This window comes from Littorina saxatilis, linkage group LG13, assembly GCF_037325665.1.
Source record: "Littorina saxatilis isolate snail1 linkage group LG13, US_GU_Lsax_2.0, whole genome shotgun sequence".
Taxonomy (NCBI): Eukaryota; Metazoa; Mollusca; class Gastropoda; order Littorinimorpha; family Littorinidae; genus Littorina; species Littorina saxatilis.
Window position 1 is genome coordinate 7,062,568 of NC_090257.1, and position 21,093 is coordinate 7,083,660.

Consider the following 21,093-nt stretch of genomic DNA (forward strand, 5'->3'; position numbering starts at 1 on the left):
TCTCGGCATTCCAGACCCGATAGTTATCGTCTGTTCAGCTTCATTACCTCCCATTGGATGATTACTCCCCTTGACGATCCAAAATGGATGGGTTTGGTTTCGAAATTGTTGTGCCAAGTAACTAAGGGAAAATTAAACCACCAGTCCCTTGCCGAAAGGGAACGAACATTCATGACCTAGGTATCTGACCAATTAAAGAAGGAGCGGGGGTGGATGGGGGAGGAACGGGTCTCTTTCGACAGTGTAGATTTGGGAAATGAAACGTTTGTGTCTGTTTGTGACGCTCGAAATAAAAAGGACCAATCGTATCCCTGTATACCATCATAACCCCAGCTCCCCCCCCCCCCCCCAACACACACACCAGTTAAAAAAGGAAAAATAAACCAAAACATAAAATATTGTCGGGAAGTAGGAGAGAGAGAGAGAGAGAGAGAGAGAGAGAGAGAGAGAGAGAGAGAGAGAGAGAGAGAGAGAGAGAGAGAGAGAGAGAGAGAGAGAGAGAACAAGAACAAAAACAAGAACAAATCTTTAATTGTCTAAGGCCACAGCCCCTTACAATAGTGGTTAAAATAACAGCAATAGTATCTGCACAGTTATAAACTATAGTCACGCATAAAATTCAACAAATACATTATACATTGAGAGAGAGAGAGAGAGAGAGAGAGAGAGAGAGAGAGAGAGAGAGAGAGAGAGAGAGAGAGAGAGAGAGAGAGAGAGAGATAACTATATCTATGGATGTCGTTTGCAAGCGATAGTTTTAAAGGTTCTGTAGAACACACACACACGCACACACACACACACGCACACACACACACACACACACAAGCAAACACACACACACACAAACACACACACACACACAAACACGCACGCACGCACAACCACCCACACCGACACACACACATATTCTATTCCTGGCTAAGTGTGTCTGTGCGAGACGCCATTAACACAATAACGGTCCATTTTCGGTTCGCGTTGTGCGACGTTTGCACACTGTGTGACCTGTTCCTTTCCGCCATCGGAAAATAAGGAGACAGCGACGTGCGAAAACGTGTCCAATGCACAAACGATTTGTGAAAATGTTATTTTACCAGAAAAAAAACTCTTAGCAGCTGAAGCAGGAATGGCACCCCAGGACAATTCGCAAATACACCCACGCATACACGCACACAAACACACACACACACACACACGCACGCACGCACACACGCACACAAACACATGCTCACGCACGCACACACAAACACACACGCACGCACGCGTCAACGCACACACCTGCACAGACACACGCGCGCACACACCACCACAACACACAGACACACACAGAATGACACACAGACACACACACAGACACACACACACACACACACACAACACACACACACACACACACACACACACACACACACACACACACACACACACACACACTCACACACACTCACATAAACTCGTTGGAATTTTGTCTGAATAAATACAGATCTACTACAAAGATTACGCAATTATTTCTAAGACGATGCAATCCAGTACCCGACCACTGCAAGCGGCATGAGTTAGTTTTGAATGAAATTATTCCAGTTCCATCTTGCGGAGAGTACGTCTTTCTTTCTTATGAATTTTGTCTCAAAGGCTGATGTCCATTTTACCCAAAAAAGTTACCCTTAGACAGAAAAAACTGAGGTAGCCGCGCTATAATCAATAATCATGTTCAATAATCATGTGCTTCCGACAAAAGTACCGAAACCGAGGTACTTTTTATGAATATGTCAGTGTATTCCACGACGGATAGTTGTCGTCCTTATTTGGAGTGTAAGGAACTCACCGCACTACCATTAAGCGAACCATACTTTTTACACGTTTTAACATAGAGGGGGGAATCGAGACGAGGGTCGTGGTGTATGTGTGTGTGTGTGTGTGTGTGTGTGTGTGTGTGTGTGTGTGTGTGTGTGTGTGTGTGTGTGTGTGTGTGTGTGTGTGTGTGTAACTGTGTGTGTGTAGAGCGATTCAGAGTAAACTACTGGACCGATCTTCATGACACTTTTCATGAGAGTTCCTGGGTATGATATCCCCAGACCTTTTTTCATTTTTTCGATAAATGTCTTTGATGACGTCATATCCGGCTTTTTTGTAAAAGTTGAGGCGGCACTGTCACACCCTCATTTTTCAATCAAATTGATTGAAAATTTGGCAAAGCAATCTTCAACGAAGGCCGGACTTTGGTATTGCATTTCAGCTTGGAGGCTTACAAATTAATTAATGACTTTGGTCATTAAAAATCTGAAAATTGTAATTAAAATGTTGTTTTTTTATAAAACGATCCAAAATTACGTTTATCGTATTCTTCATCTTTTTCTGATTCCAAAAACACATAAATATGTTATATTCGTATTAAAAACAAGCTCTGACAATTAAAAATATAAAAATTATGATTAAAATTTAATTTCCGAAATCGATTTAAAAACAATATCTTATTCCTTGTCCGTTCCTGATTCCAAAAACATATAGATATGATATGTTTGGATTAAAAACACGTTCAGAGAGTTAAAAATAATAGAGATATAGAAAAAGCGTGCTATCCTCCTCAGCGCAAGCGCTATAGCGCTACCGCGCTTTTCTGGATTGTTAATTTTACTGCCTTTGCCACGAGCAGTGGACAGACGATGCTACGAGTGTACGGTCTTGCGGAAAAAATGCAATGCGTTCAGTTTCATTCTGTGAGTTCGACTGAGCTTGACTAAAATTAATGTTGAATGTATTTTCGCCTTACGCGACTTTTTATTTTATTTTTTAAGAGGCTCATTCTGATGTTCATGAAAAATAATAAACTCCCTTTTTCCCAACTATAGCGACGTTTATTGTGTCATAAACCTAGCGAAACGGGGGATGGAGGGAGGCGGGTATATAAAATGTGGATGATGCGGAGCAGAAGGAGCCTATCTATATTTAGAATAACGGTTATTATGCAAGTAAGGTGGTTACAACTCTTAAAATATATTTGGAAACGAAACTGTCAAGCTTTGCACAAAATTCCTTTTTTTTCTTTTCTTTTTTAGATTTAGTCAAGTTTTGACTAAATGTTTTAACGTAGAGGGGGAAATCGAGATGAGGGTCGTGGTGCATGTGTGTCTGTGTGTGTGTATGTGTGTGTGTGTGTGTGTGTGTCACGGTGTGTGTGTGTGTGTGTGTGTGTGTGTGTGTGTGTGTGTGTGTGTGTGTGTGTGTGTAGCGATTCAGAGAAAACTACTGGACCGATCTTCGTGAAACTTCACATGAGAGATCCTGAGTATAGTATCCCCAGACGTATTTTTTTTATTATTTTTTATAAATGTCTTTGGTGACGTCATATCCGGCTTTTCGTGAAAGTTGAGGCGGCACTGTCACGCTCTCATTTTAAACCAAATTGGTTGAAATTTTGGTCATGTAATCTTCGACGAAGCTTGGACTTTGGTATGGCATTTCAGCTTGGAGGCTTTAAAAACAATTAATGAGTTTGCTCATTAAAGTTGTCACTAAAATCGAATTTTCAGAAACAGATTAAAACATGATTTCATTGTATTCCTCATCTTCTCTTGAATTCAAAAATATATAGATATGTCATGTTTACTCTAAAAATGTGCTCAGAATGAAAGAAAATAGGTTCAGTAAGTACTATACGGAAGCGTGCTTCGCGGAGGCGAGCGTGACCCGTCTCGGTCTTCGGCCACGGTATGGTTAGCCGAGACTATCTGAATGTAGTCTCGGCGATGACGGGTTTGTGGTGTTGATCTTGACTAAGTAGAGGTTACACGCCGAGTCTCAGTGATTATTAAAAATAACTAGTAATACCCGTGCTCCGCACGGGATTTTTTCTTCTTCATTAATTACAGAGTTAATTATGAATAAGCAACAACAAAAACGTGTTCAATGTGCAATGGCACGCGCGTACAGAACAAAATGCCATACATTTATTGGGAGAGATAAAAAAAAAAGGGCACAGAGGTGGATTGGCCATGACTTGTGCAGTGACAACAGTAACATATTAAATTTAGAAGTAATTGCGACAAATTTACCGCAAAAAAGCGCTAGCACACACAGAACAAAATGTGATAAAACATCAAACCTAAGAAAAACAGCGTTCAATGTGCAATGAACTGCAAACCATTTACACAGCAGCAAACATGTGACGCTTTCTGAAATTTCGGTCAATGTAGCGATATTTTCTTTTTACCAGGCTCGGCGCTTGAATACACTTTCTTTCTTTTCTTGCGTAGCTGCTCACCATTAGTAATGCAAGAATCTACAGCTTGGTGAAGGCAGACAGTTACGAAGGAAAGGCTAAATGCGGCAAAACTAAAAAAAGTGGCTATATTAACCGAAATCTCAGAAAATATGACACATGGGAGTGAAACAAACACATAAACACACCATTAAATGAGCAAATCGTGTGCACAGTAAAAAAAAAAGTTTTACACATATAAAAATTTACATGGTTGCCCATATGGTCTTTGTTGATGTTCTTTGTCTCGTGACGTTATCAATATGTCCACAAAATTCAAAACAGGGATCAGATTTTACCCGCAACTACTGACTCGAGCAAATAGTGTGCACAGTACAAAAAAAAGTTTTACACATCAGCAAATAGGAATGAAAATGTAACCCAGTGGTAAATTTACAGTGGGTTCTGTGAACAATAACAAATCATGTAATTGGGAAAGAATAAAACAGCGTTAAATTGTGCCCTTTTTTGAGATTTCAGTCAATGTGGACAGTCTGAGAATTCAATCAATGTGACAAAATCATTTTGTCACGCTTCAACCAAGATGATGAATGCTAGTTAAAATGTGTAAAAGAATATATAACACCAATCATATAATTGGGAAAGAAATCTCGTCGCAGTACCCTACAGCTCGAGTCACCCACAATGAAACGTTTGCACGATTGACTGGACTTAAACAAATTAGCGGCTACATTGACATAAGTGAGGGACATAAATGTGCAAAAAAATGTGCCCAGAGAACAATAGTTGTACACATCACCATATATGTCTTAAGACGGGGAAAAAAACAGCACTAAATGGAACAAAATTTGTACACTTCAGCAAACATGCGAGTGAAAAATAAGATGTTAACCCTTACACCGGTGCAATTCTGTAACACATGTTACATAGCCACTGGTGAATTAACAGAGAGAAAAATAACAAAAAACAGTCATATAGGTTTTCGCATCAATGGGAGGTAATCGGAACTGACCAAACAGACTGAGCCAATAGCGCGACATATGTCGTGACAACCAGGTGACAGTATACGTAAAGTAGCGCGACATATGTCGCGACAACCAGCCAATGTGAAATTGGTTCTGCGTTCTGCGAACAACAAAATGTTTACACATGCATTGTGCACAGAGAACAAAAGTTTTCAGATCACCATGCATATATGGCATTATGATGGTTAGGCCTGAAGAAATACATTTGCTTTTGTTTAATATTTCTCTAAAATGTGAAATTGGTTCTGCGTTCTGCGAACAACAAAATGTTTACACATGCATTGTGCACAGAGAACAGAAGTTTACAGATCACCATGCATATATGGCATTATGATGGTTAGCAGGGGCGGATCTGGGTTTTAAAAGGGGGGGGTGCAAAGTTCTTTTTTTTGTTTTTTGTATCTTATCAGCGAAGGCGCGAAGCGCCGAACCGATGGCGCGAAGCGCCGAGCATGCTAGGGGGGTCCGGGGGCATGCCCCCCCGGAATTTGTTTTAAAAAGGAAGCAAAATTGTGCAATCTGGTGCAATCTGAGCGTGTAAAGTGCTATTTTCAGGTGATACATTTTTCTTCTTTTTGTTGTTGTTGTCCCGCTTGGGGGGGTGCAATTGCACCCATTGCACCCCCCCCCCCCCAGATCCGCCCCTGGTTAGGCCTGAAGAAATACATTTGCTTTTGTTTAATATTTCTCTTGGGCTGCAAGCCAGCACAAAATAATTAAAACATTTCATTTGCCAAATCAGCGCCACCAAAACTGATAAATAGGACTAAGCATGGAGTATTCATGGCAGGGGCTCTTTTTTGTTTGTCATGCTGTGTGCCACACGCGTTGCAGTTGTCACCGTGTGTAGAGTTTAAGATGATGTGATTCCTATTCTTATAAAGACAAAGTCGATCTCCGTTACACCCCCGCAACAATTTACATGGTTGCCCATATGGTCTTTGTTGATGTTCTTTGTCTCGTGACTTTATCGATTTGTCGCAAAATGATTCCACCAAATTCAAAACAGGGATCAGATTTTACCCGCAACTACTGACTCTGAAAAGGTTGTGAAAAAATGGGTTGAATGTGAATGTTTATTCCTGAGACAATGCTTGGAGAGCTTCTCCCGATGTGACTGCGTCATCTGAAGTGGACTGGGTTGCGTTTTGTGTTGCATCAAACATGTCTGTGGATTGTGTTGAATTTTGTGTTGCGTCAATCATGTCGTCATCCATGATTTGACTGAGCGTTAGGACGTCGACAATAGGTGGTTTGATGTGTTTGTAGGAGTGCTTGTTGCTGCAGGGTTGTTTGGTGCAGCGGTGGGTGAACGTAGTGCAGATGAAGATTAGCTGGCTATTGCCGCAGGGTTGTTTGGTGCAGCGGTGGGTGTAGATGAACGTAGTGAAGATGAGGTGGCCGACTGGAGGCGTTGATTTTCACGCCTAAGATTGGTTAGTTGTGTGGAGTCTTTGCTCGCTTTGGTTTTTGCATCTGACAATTGGTTGATGATGGTCTGGAAAGATTGCTTTTGTTTTTGTCGAAGTCGGGGTACTGCTTCACAGGTCAAGTTGTGGTCAGCGTCTTGAAGTGAGGTCGCAGTGAGTTGGTCGTTGGGACGCCATATCTGAAGAAAATTACAAAAAATTATACCTTATACACAGGAGTATGGAACACTGAAAAAAGATTTGTTTTGGCAGGAATGACGTTTGCATTGTAGTACTGTGTGAAATAGCACTACAGTTGTTGTCTCCCTTCCACTGTTCAGATGTTTTATTCTGTACTTGTTTGAACTAATAGTGTTTTGTGCTACAGTAAATTATTTCCCTTGAACCATGTTTGAATATCAGGTGAGCTCGAGGGGATCCACTTTGAAAAGTTTACTACCTCCTTTTTTGAAGATAAGTACACCAAGCTGTAAATTGATTGCAGAAATCCCATCCTTTTGTATTTGTTAAAAGTTTGCATTAAATTTGATAAGAGTTGATAATTATATTTGAGCTAAAAGGATATTTTGTTCAGTCAAAAATTATTGCAGAAGCACTCAGAATTATTTGGAACTTTGGTGCGGCGTATTGATATGTGAAAATCATCTTGCCGGTACGGTTGCACTACTTTTAACTGGGAAAAGGTGACAGGCAGGGGAAATTTTGGTGTCCCTGAAACATCATTGTTGTATCAATGATTGTGGAGTCCTGCTTGTAGCAGGTATGTAAAACATTTTATTGATGATTAGTTCAAGTGTTTATAATCGTTTGGGTGTGGAAAATGACAGAGTATTCTAGAAACTTATTATTTTTTGAGTGCAGCCATGCAACCATTTTTTGCACCGGTATGCTAAGTTTTGAATAGGCATAGATCTACATGTTTCAAAGCACTTGAATGATTTTGTAGAATACTTAGAATTGTCAGCATAATTTGTATGTTGGACATTCTGTTATTTGTGGAAAACATAGAAATTGGATTTTGATTTAAATCTAAATTCAAAACGAATTAGCACTGAACATGTGTATGACGTCACTACCGGAAGTAGTCGTCCGTGTCGCAGTAAGTTGCTGCAGTTGTTAAATGCTTTCAGTATATGATTGATGCTGTGGACAAGTGAAGAGCATTGCTGGTTCTATACTAGATCTGATAGTGATAGAACAGAAGTTGTTGCATTTTTGACATGAGATGATGTCTTAAGAGAAAATAATCTTTCCTTGAAAAAGGGTAGAATTCTTTTAGTGAGTTTTAATGATCTCATTGTTGTGAATTATGGTGAATCTAGACCTCACATTTTCTTGAAGAAAATGGTAATCGCGCGTAAGGACTAGACTGTAATTATGCACATGTAGTATTTCTAGTATTCAAGATACTCAAGGCTGCATTATGGCAGGGAGACTTGTGATTTTAGAAAGAAACCTGCTCACAAAAACATTGTTCACAGTATTGTACGTTGCTATGGATACGAGATTGTCCAGCCACTGCTCTTCAGTTGTATTCAGTACTGTTAATGACGTAAAAGTACGTTAGTATTTAGTATGAGAGTATGATTTTGAGAAGAAGCCGTTAGTTTTACATTTTAATCTTTATAAGGAAACAGGAAACATGATTGATTGAAAGGGTCATGTATTGAGGATAGAATAACTTTTGTTGGTTGGAATTGAAGTTGAAGTTAGGATTTTAGGTTATAACATTTAAGGTTTTATAAAGTTTTGCAAGTAGAATAAGTACTTGAAGAAGTAATTCACAGTGTGTTTTGATGTTGGAAACATATTTTTTGTCATGAAACCGTACACACCCGCACACACATATCAACACACATGCATACACAAACCACATACATGAAACATCAAGAAGTGTATTGTTTTGTTTGTTTAGACCAGCAAACATTGAGGTAACACATAGATAATGGTGTTGTGATATTTGTGTGTTACAGGATTCAGTTCTGGTCAGAGTTGTAGTCAGAGTTTTCTTTTAGAGTTTTTTAGGGTTGGAATATAGAATCAGAGTTTTTGGATTGAAATTAGAGTTCTACTTTATTGTTTACATCGAGAAAATAAAACAAAGAAAAGAAACAACAGACTTGTAGTTTGCCACTTGCGGATGAAAGGCGCACACATGATCCCACCCTTCAATGTAGCAATGAACTCACCCGAGTTGGTTACATTGAAATTCTGGCGCCCAATAAGGGACTAAAGTGTGTCGTCAGTAGGATAACTAAGTGCAGTATAGGGATCAACTCTGACCAGACAGAATATTGCCAGACGGAAGACCAGGCAACATACCCGAGGGGATATCGCAGTCCATCACAAGTGATTCATCATGGCGACCGGAGGAACTACTACCTCTGGTGACCACGACAGGGTAATCGCCGAACTCCAGCGACAACTCCAGGAATTACAGTCTCATTATGAGAGTGAACTCAAACATCTGTCTGGGAGAATGGACACAGAGCGAGAGGTGAACGTACAAGTGCAACCACCTCCGTCACTACCCAAGCTGAAGGTTTTCACTGGCTTACCAGCCACATCAACACAGGAAACTTCCTTCGAAGCATGGAAACGTCAAGCATCTGAAGTCAATGATGACGTTTTGGTCATAGACAAAGTGGGCCTACTGAAAAGAAGTCTGAAGGGGGCAGCGCATGAACATGTGAGAGGAAAAAACTATGCAACTGTGGATGACCTGATCAAGGACCTCGATAAGCTGTTTGGAGAACTGAAGTCAGCTGAAGAGATGTATCTGGAACTGTGCCAGTCAAGAATGATGAAAACTCAGACAAAGGCAGATTTCCTCATGACTCTGTCTACAAAGATGAAAGAAGTTCAGAAGACTGCAGGTTTTTCCAATGAAGAATACCAGAGACGTCTCTACTATGCTTTCTCCAAGGGATTGATCGACTCTTTGTTTGCACTAGAGTTGAGGAACAAGTTCGGGATGCCGGGCGACACAAAACCTGCGTTCTCCGACTTGTATCGTTATGTGCGTCAAATTGAGGGACTTGAGGCAGGAAAACAAAAGGCTCAGGTTGGGGCGCACGCAGCGCCATCACCACCTCCTGACTTCACGCAGGAGCGGACGGAGGCTCCACAACAGCAGGGCAGAAGAAAGATTTATTGCTACAAATGTGGTGAAAATGGACATTTCTATCGGGACTGTACTAAGCCCGCTAATGCACGCCTTGTTGTGCAGAAAGAACAAGATAGGCGAAGACAAGAGAACGAGTGGCGGAGAAGAAAGGGACTCCCAGAACTCCCTTTAAACTGAAGGGGACCATCGCAAAGGGGCGAGTGTTGGTCCACAACGATTCTACTGCCTCGATGTCTGACACCAGCTCTCATCAGCGTATACTAACGACAGCGGCAGAGGTGTATGAAAAGAAACTCCTAGAACTTCATCCTGTCAGATTGAACATAAACATGGTCTTGGCGATTCCTCCCATGGAGACTGCAGAGTTGAGCGGAATTCTTCATGACGTGCCAGGTGACCAGATTTCTGTCATTGCTCGCTCTTCAGAGTGGCTACCCCCTGATGTTGAGGTAGTGTCTGCGGAGATTGTGTCGCGATCTGCAGAAGCTGGACTCCGAGTACAAGTGCGTGTCAAGAATTTGTCTGCAACAAGGACTGTGTCGATTTCAAACCATGACGTGCTGGCTGAATTTCAATTGACTGGTGGTACAAAACTAGGCCACACACTTGAGGCCTTGATTGGTCCATGCTGTGAGTCCAGAGTTTGCGTCAACGGTGCGGAGACAACTTGTTTAGTCGATAGTGGGTCACAGGTGACTATCATCTCTGAGTCCTTCTATAGACAGTACCTCAGAGATGTACCTTTGCAGCAGATTGACGCTGTACTAGACATTACAGGAGCAGGTGATCAAAACGTGAGTTACCTTGGAGTCGTTCAGACAACCGTGCAGCTCCACCGAGAGGTGAGCGGGACAGACAAGGAAGTTGAGACTTTAGCCCTTGTTTGTCCAGATACTCGAATCTCTACGAGAGTTCCCGTCATTGTTGGAACTAACACCATGCGTGTACTTCAGAAACATTGTGGACAACAAGCAGGGTGGTCGTGGCTCAAGACTATACCAATTCGGTGTGAAGCAGCGTTTGCATACAAAGAATCAATGACGTCAGCAAATGGGAGACTGTGTCCAGTTCGACTAGTGGGTAGTGATGTAGTTGTACAACCTCATTCGGTCATTGATGTACGAGGTATTGTACGCCACGGTCTTGAACTGAATAGGGACTCTGTGCTCATACAGGAACCAACGATAGAGACGTTACCTGAAGGGTTGCATGTACTGAGTGGTAAGACGGCTGTGAACACTTTACCTAGGTTGAGGGTAACTCTGGTGAATAACACCGATTCACCTATCACGGTGAAAAGAAAGCAGATTATTGCAGATTTGTTTGCTATCCAAGCTGAGTATGCACTGTCTAGTGTGTTGCAAGATTTGAACAGTCAGTGTGAGGTGCAGAATGACACTCAGAGTGGTGAGCGTGTGTGGTGTGATGAAAGTCGTGACTCCTCAGGAATGAAAGCTGACATTTCAGAACTTGTTTCACGATTGCAGTTTGGATGTGATGTTGATCTTGTGTGGAAAGAGAATTTCACAAAACGATTGTTGACCTTTGCAGATGTGTTCAACCAAAAAGATTTTGATCTTGATAAAGCTGAAGTTGAACATGATATCGAACTCATTCCAGGTGCCGTAACGAGACAAAGACCCCGACCCATACCTCCCCAGGACCTGGAAGAAGTTCGGCAGCATATCCAACAGTTGTTAGATGCAAACATCATCAGACCTTCGACGAGCCCTTTCGCTTCACCAATAGTCTTGGTCAGGAAGCGGAACGGTTCGCTACGAATGTGCGTTGATTACCGAAAGGTAAATGCTCGTACCGTCAGAGACAGCTATGCGCTTCCAAAGATTGAGGACTTGTTTCGAACTCTCACGGGAGCAAAGTTCTTCTCAAGTCTGGATCTTTCGAAGGCGTACTACCAAGTACCTCTGACGGAACGTGCAAAGAAAATATCGGCATTTACCACCCCGTTCGGCTTGTATGAGTTTGAGAGATTACCATTTGGTCTTGTGAATGCTCCAATGACATTTCAGCGCATTATGGATTGTTGTTTCAGCGACATGAACTTGGCGGAACTCATAATTTTTCTGGATGATATTCTGATTCATGCTGCCACTTTGCAGGAGTTGGAAGATCGGACGGTGAAAGTTTTAGAGAGGTTGCGAAAGTTTCGGTTGAAGCTTGATCCAGACAAATGCATTTTTGGGGCTACTGAAGTGAAACATTTAGGCTATGTCATTTCAGAGGGAGTCATACGTCCCGATCCGGACAAAGTTGCAGCTGTCACCTCTTGGCCGAAACCAACAACAGTGAAGGAGGTGAAAAGTTTTCTTGGATTTGTAGGATTTTATCGCCGTTTTATTCCACACTTTTCCAACAAGGCAAAACCATTGAATGATTTGACAGTTGGTTACGTTCCACAGAAAAAGCAGTCAGGGAAGAAGAAATCAGGTACTTTGACCTTGTCGTCTGATATTACTGCATTGTGGGGAAAGAAGCAGGATGAAGCTTTTCAAGTCTTGAAGGACGAGTTGACGAGCGATTTAATGTTGGGTCTAGCAGACAAGACGAGGTCGTTCTCTTTACACTGTGATGCGAGTGGTACTGGATTGGGAGCTGTTCTGTACCAGGAGTTTGACGGTAAACTGAAAGTCATAGCATACGCTAGTAGAGGGTTGAACCGTACCGAGCAGAACTATCCAGCGCATAAAAGAGAATTTCTTGCGTTGAAATGGGCAATGTCAGAGAAGTTTCATGATTACTTGATAGGGTCAAAGGTCACTGTTGTTACAGACAATAATCCTCTTTGTTACGTGTTGGGAAATGCAAAGTTGGATGCTGTTAGTCACCGTTGGTTGGCTTCATTGTCACTCTATGATTTTGACTTGATCTACAAGCAAGGGTCTGCACACACAGATGCTGATGGGTTGTCGCGACGGCCACAAGCACCCCCTGAGGAAGACGATGAGTACAAAGAGACACTTGAGAAGGCAGCATTCTTGCTAGAAAAGGCTAGGAAGTTTGATGGAGTTGTACCACAGGTCGTAACTAGTGAGGCCATTGCAAGTGTCATGTTCGCTAAGGGTGTAGGCGTACAGGCCCACAGTGTCAGAGGAACCGCGCATAATGCTAAGATCTGGAACCCAGAAGGATATGACTCTGATGATTTTGTACCCGCAGTTGAAACCATAACCAAAGACCCCACTGCTATCCCCAGTGATGTCTTAGAACCAGAGATAGAGGGAAATTTTGCTACCTTGACTCTCCAAGATTGGACGAGACTACAGCAACAGGATCGCTGTATAGCCGCTGTTTGTGAAGCATTGAAGAGGAATGCTACACTGGAGATCACGGGACCAGAAACCAAAGTTTATTCCAGAGAAATGAAACACATGGTGATAGAGGAAGGAGTACTGTACCGGCGAATTACGGGAGATGAGTCAACCCGTGATCAGATTGTTATTCCCCGTACATTGCGACAGAAGGCTATGAAGGGTGTTCATGACGATCTCTATCATACACATTTTGATGATGCTATAAAGCACGCCAGAATGCGTTTCTTTTGGCCGTTCATGGCTACCGACTTGCAACGGAGAATCAAAAGGTGTGAACGTTGTACTAGGAGTGGTGTTCAGACTCAGAAGGCACCCATGTCCACTATTATGACAACTTATCCACTGGAACTCTTGTCCATTGACTTCTTGACAATTGAGGTAAAGGGGCAGAAACAGAATATTTTGGTAGTACTAGACCATTTCACCAAGTTTGCGCAAGCAATTTTGACTAAAGATCAGACCGCCAAAACAGTGGCCAAAGCTCTTTGGAATGAAGTTTTCATGACTTATGGTTTTCCCAGTCGCATATTGTCGGATCAGGGGCGTGACTTCGAGTCAAAGTTGATCCAAGAACTATGTTGTTTGGCTGGGATACAGAAGTGTAGGACTACCCCATACCACCCCAGTGGAAATCCTGTCGAAAGGTGGAATCGTACTCTGCTTGGCATGATTCGCAGTTTAGAGCAGGAACAGAAGAGAGACTGGAGGAAGCACCTCAAATCAGTTGTGCATGCGTATAATTCATGTATTCACAGTAGTACGGGATTTTCGCCGTACTATTTGTTCTTTGGTAGGCATCCTAGGCTTCCCATTGACTTGGCTTTTGGCATTGATCTTGGAAAGAGACAAGGAAGGAGTTCTAGACAGTATGTCGAAGGGTTGAAAGACAGTCTTAGGCATGCATACAGGATGGCTTCAGAACAGATGGAGAGATCCGCGCAGAAAAACAAGGTCAGATATGATGCGGGTTCTCATGCCGCAACTTTGGAAGTTGGAGACCGAGTCCTTGTGAGAAAATTGGGACCTCGCATTCGGTCAAAAGTTGATGATCGCTGGGAAGAGGGTGTTTTTGTGGTTCTTGAAAAACTTGAGGGTATTCCAGTTTACGTCGTACAGAGGGACAGTGGATATGGGCCGAGAAGAACACTTCATCGAAACATATTGCTTCCAGTGGGAGCACTCGGTTGGCCTTTACCCTCTGATCAGCACAAAGCGTTGAAGGAGTATCGACAAAGAGGACCTAGAACAGCGGAGAAGAATCTCCAGGAATCTGAAAGCGAAGATGAGGAATCATTGTTTCCAGACTTACAGATCAAGTTAGGTTTGGATGGGAATAGAACATTGAGGCCTGAAGCACCCGAATTCGTTCCTGTTATTCCTCGTACAGAACAGGAAGAAGATGTACTTCTAGAACCAGAGCAAGATGTTTCCCAAAGTGGGAGCCAGGAAGAGGCAGGGGATGTAGAACTGCCCATGGAGGTTACATCAGGTGCCTCTACAGATCGCCCAGAGGACGGTCCGGAGAATTCAGATGATGACAAAGAAGGAGTAAAGGTTCCAGCTGAGGATGGAGCAGTACACACTTCAGCATCCGAGTCTGATGAAGTTGAGCCTCATGAAGGGTCAACAGAAGATGACCTTGAAGTGAGTGGGCAGCAGCGACAGGAGTTGCGTCGTTCTAGTAGGAGGCGTAGGCCTGTGGAGAGGCTGAATCTTATGCACCGGTGTGTGTGCCGGGAGTCAGTTGATCTTGAAAAGTTGGGAGATATTCATCGAAAGATGCAAGGTCTGCTAGATTTTGGTCATGTTATTCCTCCACCCAGTTTGTTGCGCTATGTTGTTTGGGCAATCTCGGAATTGTCAGGCGAGCTGGAAAAGTGTTGGAAAATGAATAGCAAAAGTTCTTGAGACAATAGTTTGTCGGATATGATCGGAAGTAGAATCAGGATATATTGTATACCTGTTTAGTTTTGTGCGTTTTGGTTAAAGCGATGCCAACCTTTAATATAGGTTATTTTATCAGTGGAGAAATTAAGTTGGTGATGAAAAATGTTTTTGCCCTTTTAATTTAATAAATTAAAAGGAAACATTTTTTATTTTTTCCCAGGGTAAGTGTAGTACTGTGTGAAATAGCACTACAGTTGTTGTCTCCCTTCCACTGTTCAGATGTTTTATTCTGTACTTGTTTGAACTAATAGTGTTTTGTGCTACAGTAAATTATTTCCCTTGAACCATGTTTGAATATCAGGTGAGCTCGAGGGGATCCACTTTGAAAAGTTTACTACCTCCTTTTTTGAAGATAAGTACACCAAGCTGTAAATTGATTGCAGAAATCCCATCCTTTTGTATTTGTTAAAAGTTTGCATTAAATTTGATAAGAGTTGATAATTATATTTGAGCTAAAAGGATATTTTGTTCAGTCAAAAATTATTGCAGAAGCACTCAGAATTATTTGGAACTTTGGTGCGGCGTATTGATATGTGAAAATCATCTTGCCGGTACGGTTGCACTACTTTTAACTGGGAAAAGGTGACAGGCAGGGGAAATTTTGGTGTCCCTGAAACATCATTGTTGTATCAATGATTGTGGAGTCCTGCTTGTAGCAGGTATGTAAAACATTTTATTGATGATTAGTTCAAGTGTTTATAATCGTTTGGGTGTGGAAAATGACAGAGTATTCTAGAAACTTATTATTTTTTGAGTGCAGCCATGCAACCATTTTTTGCACCGGTATGCTAAGTTTTGAATAGGCATAGATCTACATGTTTCAAAGCACTTGAATGATTTTGTAGAATACTTAGAATTGTCAGCATAATTTGTATGTTGGACATTCTGTTATTTGTGGAAAACATAGAAATTGGATTTTGATTTAAATCTAAATTCAAAACGAATTAGCACTGAACATGTGTATGACGTCACTACCGGAAGTAGTCGTCCGTGTCGCAGTAAGTTGCTGCAGTTGTTAAATGCTTTCAGTATATGATTGATGCTGTGGACAAGTGAAGAGCATTGCTGGTTCTATACTAGATCTGATAGTGATAGAACAGAAGTTGTTGCATTTTTGACATGAGATGATGTCTTAAGAGAAAATAATCTTTCCTTGAAAAAGGGTAGAATTCTTTTAGTGAGTTTTAATGATCTCATTGTTGTGAATTATGGTGAATCTAGACCTCACATTTTCTTGAAGAAAATGGTAATCGCGCGTAAGGACTAGACTGTAATTATGCACATGTAGTATTTCTAGTATTCAAGATACTCAAGGCTGCATTATGGCAGGGAGACTTGTGATTTTAGAAAGAAACCTGCTCACAAAAACATTGTTCACAGTATTGTACGTTGCTATGGATACGAGATTGTCCAGCCACTGCTCTTCAGTTGTATTCAGTACTGTTAATGACGTAAAAGTACGTTAGTATTTAGTATGAGAGTATGATTTTGAGAAGAAGCCGTTAGTTTTACATTTTAATCTTTATAAGGAAACAGGAAACATGATTGATTGAAAGGGTCATGTATTGAGGATAGAATAACTTTTGTTGGTTGGAATTGAAGTTGAAGTTAGGATTTTAGGTTATAACATTTAAGGTTTTATAAAGTTTTGCAAGTAGAATAAGTACTTGAAGAAGTAATTCACAGTGTGTTTTGATGTTGGAAACATATTTTTTGTCATGAAACCGTACACACCCGCACACACATATCAACACACATGCATACACAAACCACATACATGAAACATCAAGAAGTGTATTGTTTTGTTTGTTTAGACCAGCAAACATTGAGGTAACACATAGATAATGGTGTTGTGATATTTGTGTGTTACAGGATTCAGTTCTGGTCAGAGTTGTAGTCAGAGTTTTCTTTTAGAGTTTTTTAGGGTTGGAATATAGAATCAGAGTTTTTGGATTGAAATTAGAGTTCTACTTTATTGTTTACATCGAGAAAATAAAACAAAGAAAAGAAACAACAGACTTGTAGTTTGCCACTTGCGGATGAAAGGCGCACACATGATCCCACCCTTCAATGTAGCAATGAACTCACCCGAGTTGGTTACAGCATGATTACGTCTACATGAACAAAATTTTCTCTTTATACGTTTGCTCATTGGTGTAAAAATCCAGCCCCCCCCCCCCCCCCCCCAAAGCATTAAAGGTAAAAGCCATCGTAAAGATACGAAATGGAAATCTATAACGTCTAAAATATATAAAGATTCAAACGCATATTGTAACTAAATGACAACAGAAAATATACATGGTCCAAACACACACACACACAATCGAGTGCACGCATCCATGCATATAAAGTCATGTACACACACACACACACACACACCCAATAAAGGTACGTCCAATGGCACGTGTGTGTGCTGTTTTCAGGTAATAGCACCGCCCTCCCTCCCCCTCATGTATGATTTTTACAAAATGGAAATCTTTCCTTGAACCCCCCCCCCCCCCCCCCCCCCCCACTCATGTATTGCCTATGCCTGGGTTAGTAAACAACGAAAGAATGCAGCGTTTCTTTCTGCATCTGCATGGGTAACGCGGGTGTGACGTTTTCATCTTTCGCTTTGTAACGGTGTTGATATTTTGATTCTCGGCCTCGTTGATCTAGTATAAACTCTACACTGAACAAAAAAACACCCTTCGATTGTACTGATAAGCGACCTTGTGTACCCTACATTCATGGGGCCAAATTTGTCCAACCAATTTTTTTTTATTTAACTTGAAATTTGATTCATCCTCAAATGTTTCCCTTCTTACTCAAAGGACGTAACCACTCGGTACACGTTTTCGAAAAAATCGATTTTGGGTGTGAAATCTATTAAATTTAACCAATTTTCTTCACATGCAAGAAAATGACATGCTTTTCGTCCATAAATAATTTCACTTCTTAATTTTACCAGGAAACATTTCAGTCTTGAGTATCGAGGGGGAAATATGTACACAGGCGAAAGATGAAATCGTGACACCGGCAGAATCCCAAACTTTGGCTTAGTACCGCACCCCCCCCCCCCCCCCCCCCGTCCATAATGTATGGCAAGGTTCCTTGAATCCCCCCCCCCCACCCCCCATATGGCCTATGCCTGGGTTAGAAAACAACCAAAGAATGCAGCGTTGAAAGAGCGAAAATCCTGCAGTTCAGCCGTGGCGTGTCAAAATGGCGGGGGAAGACTGAGAAACGTGGCGAATAATGTTGCAAATTCTCTATAGTATAACCCCTGTGGTAGAATACAGCAAGGTTAGGAACACTTTAAGAAAGTTTTACAGACTGATAAATGGGATTTACCTGTAGAGCCAGTTGTAGGATCCAACAGCAGATTTGACAGTTGCCCCGATTCAAAGCTGGGGGAGGAGCGGCAACATCCGCTTTGCCTTTGGTTCTGACTAAAGACTGCGCGACCACACGCGACCGCCGACTGGAGGCGTTGATTTTCACGCCTAAGAAGATTGGTTAGTTGTGTGGAGTCTTTGCTCGCTTTGGTTTTTGCATCTGACAATTGGTTGATAATGGTCTGGGAAGATTGCTTTTGTTTTTGTCGAAGTCGGGGTACTGCTTCACAGGCCAAGTTGTGGTCAGCGTCTTGAAGTGAGGTCGCAGTGAGTTGGTCGTTGGGACGCCATATCTGAAGAAAATGAAAAAAAATTATACCTTGTAGTTGTACACAGGAGTATGCAACACTGAAAAAAGATTTGTTTTGGCAGGAATGACGTTTGCATGATTACATCTACATGAACAAAATTTTCTCTTTATACGTTTGCTCATTGGTGTAAAAAATACTGCCCCCTCCCCCCCCCCCCCCAAATGATCACACACACACACAGTGATGAAAGTGCGCATCTCTTCCCAGCCTTGCAGCGCTTTGAAAGTTGGAAGCATTAAGCATTAAAGGTAAAAGCCATCGTGAAGATATGAACAAAAAGTAAGACGTCTAAAATATATAATGATTCAAACGCATAGTATAACATAAGTAAATAACAGAAAATATACATGGTTCAAACACACACACACACACACAATCGAGTGCAGCATCCATGAACACACACACAGACAAACACACACACAATAAATGTACGTCCAATGGAACGTGTGCGCGTGTGTGTGGATGCTGTTTTCAGGTAATAGAACCCCCCACATGTATGGCCTATGCCATGGGTTAGAGAAGTAGAAAAAGCAAGATTCGTTCACCCCCCCCCCCCCCCCCCACATGTAATGCGCCATGGGTCATAGATTTTTACGAAATGGAAATCTAAAACGTCCAAAATATATAATGATTCAAACGCATATTCAGACCTGGGAACCCCTGTTTTGCACTTTGACTATTCTCTGTTTCTCAAACAAACTTGGTGTATTATAAAAAAAATGAGCGTAGTCACTACAGTGACTACTCCACACAGCGTTTGCACATCCATGATTAAAACATGCCTCATGCGCGTCAAAATGGCGGGGGGAGACTGCAAATTCTCTATCTCTATAGTATAACCCCTGTGGCAGAATACAGCAAGGTTAGGAACACTTTAAGAAAGTTTTACAGACTGATAAATGGGATTTACCTGTAGAGCCAGTTGATGCGACAGCAGATTGACAGCTGCCTCGATTCAAAGCTGGGCACTGAGAAGCAAGCGGTCCGAATGTTGCCACGCTTTAGGTCTGACTAAAGACTGCGCGACCGCACGCGACTATACAAACAAACAAAATAAAATACAGCAGGAATGACGTTTGCATGAATCCATGATTACGTCTACATGAACAACAGTGATAAAAGTGCGCATCTCTTCCCAGCCGTGCAGCGCTTTGAAAGTTGGAAGCATTAAAATTTAAACGGGTAAAAGCCATCGTGAAGATACGAAAAAAAAGTATGACGTCTAAAATACATAATGATTCAAACGCATAGTATAACATATGTAATAAACACACAATCGAGTCCACACATCCATGCTTATCATACATGGCATCAAGCAATACACAATTAAATGACACATATATGGAAAACGTATAATGAACATGAACATGGCAAGTAATTCACACCGTTACCTACTATAAAATTGATGATATATATATACCACTCACTTGCTATTCGCCTAAAAGCTTGCAGTGTGCTGTGACACATATAAGAAACCAGAAGAAAAAAGGACTTTACTTTGGCGAAAAGAGCATATGCTGCTTATTTTTGTACATAACTGCTATAACTGTATTTTTTCCGAACACTTACATGTAAAAAACATAGAGATATATCTTACCATTTCACTAAGACAGCCAAAATAACGGTCAAATTAAGGGGAGATCATGATGAAGGGGAGATCATGATGACGTACATGTCTATGGTTGCACCGGGGGAAAATATTTAGTCGCTGGAACCTATAAGGTTATACGGCGACTTATCAGATGATATTGTTTCGAACTTATCTTTTAAAAATTAAGTAAACAAATCTATAGAATATTTTGGAGTTCCATTAACAGATAAACAGATCTATCTATCTTCTTATTATTTTAGGTTCGTCTGGGGTAGAGAAATAAAACACACAGCTAGGTTCGTCTGAGGTGCGGTCGCGTAGTGTTTAGTCAAACCGTTCGCTTTCGGCCAATGGGATAGCTGGGATATTCTGTCTGCTACGACATTTCACGTTAAAAAGGCCTCAAAAAGCCATTTCGCTTTCGAAGTCGTCAATCTAACCCAGCCTATCGTCTTCATCGCGATCCGTTCCTACGGGAAAACCGAGGGACAGGGTCCAAACCGGCGGGGTTTGGTAGGAGATACGTCCACACGGCGAAAAAGGCCACGCGTATTATAATATAGATGGTCGAAGTTAGCGGATCATGAAAAATGCGAGCGTTAGCGAGCTTTTTCATGACCGCGAACTGAGACCATTATTTTTTATAATCACTGAGACGAGGTGTGTAACCTCTTTATTCCTCCTTTCTTCAGTTATTCAAAGAAAAGAGGAGTTTTTTTGCGAAAGTTTGATCGAAT

At 41.5% G+C, this 21,093-nt stretch overlaps 1 protein-coding gene and 1 long non-coding RNA gene across 3 annotated transcripts in view; both read right to left on the reverse strand.

Moving 5' to 3' along the window:
• The window catches only part of LOC138946365 (uncharacterized), a 160,666-nt gene that overhangs the window by 134,839 nt on the left and 4,734 nt on the right, over positions 1–21,093 (reverse strand). The window lies entirely within an intron of this gene.
• LOC138946364 (uncharacterized) lies at positions 3,900–20,901 on the reverse strand. Its single transcript, XR_011449245.1, has 3 exons — positions 19,676–20,901; positions 18,411–18,747; positions 3,900–6,850 (listed from the first exon to the last, which is right to left on the reverse strand). It is a non-coding gene; the product is annotated as an uncharacterized lncRNA (long non-coding RNA).